The sequence below is a fragment of the Mustela nigripes genome, chromosome 3 (genome assembly GCF_022355385.1).
Source record: "Mustela nigripes isolate SB6536 chromosome 3, MUSNIG.SB6536, whole genome shotgun sequence".
Lineage (NCBI taxonomy): Eukaryota > Metazoa > Chordata > Mammalia > Carnivora > Mustelidae > Mustela > Mustela nigripes.
The window spans coordinates 109,734,708-109,735,814 of NC_081559.1; positions in this window are offsets into that span (position 1 = coordinate 109,734,708).

The window sequence follows — 1,107 nt, forward strand, 5'->3', positions numbered from 1 at the left end:
GCAGGGAGAGTGTGTGGGAAGTCACGTAGGTGAGCACACGACACATAGCACAGACCCTTTCTCAGTGCACTCAACTTTCCTGTCCTTAACCTTGTCAAGGTGTCCGGACTTTGAAGGAGACACAAGTCAGGGCCTGGTTTGATCCTCTACTCCAACTGTGCCATGGCCTCCAACATCTGCTCTTCCCCATTCTGCCTTCCCCTGACCTCCCCCTCCCTTGCCTAACTCCTCCAAGGCCCAGAGCCACAGCTCATCTCCCCTTGGGCAAAAGGGTACAGAGATGTGGTCACAGTTGGCATATGCTGAATCTGTATCTTTTTTCCTGGCTCTTGAGATTTGACCCTTAGTTCTACTTTAACTTCCCAGTCATCTCAAGATCCATAGGCAGGGTCCTTCAGATCCACACCCCAAGAGCTGTGTAGTCTGCTTTGGACCTGAGCACCCACACGTGTGCCCTTTCCCTGGGGTCCTCCAGCTCCTGCCTCATGGGGAGGCCAACTTCTGAGACTGACTCCAAAGCACATTTTCTTCCTGAATAGCTCATAACCCAGCTAAATTCTTACCTTCAAGTTCCACCCCATGAGCACAGAGCATGAGAAACTCAGCATTACCCTGCATAATTATGCTTTAATGGACAGACTAAGGCCTGAACTAGACAGGGAATGGCTCATGAGTGGGAGATGGTACATGAGTGTGCACATGTGTATCTTCATGTGTGGTATATGTGTTTCAGGTGTGTGACAGCATGTGCATGTGTGTGGGCAGTATGTGGTAGTGGTGGTTTGTATGTGTGTGTGCAGTGTGTGGGTTTGGGTGGTATGTGGTGACGGTGTGTGTGTGCTGTGTGTATGGTATGTGGTGGTGGTGGTATTATGTGCGCAGTGTGTGGTGTGGTGGTGGTAGTATGTGTATGATGTATGTGGGTGGTGTGTGGTGTGGTGGTGTCTGTGGTGGTAGGTGTTTGGTGGTATGTGATGGTAGAAGTATGAGTCTGTGAGGTATGTGGGTGGAGTATGGTAGTGGTGTGTGTGTGTACAGTGTGTGGGTGAATGAGGTGGTGGTGTGTGTGTGTGCAGTGTGTGGGTGGTATGTGGTGGTGGGGTGTGT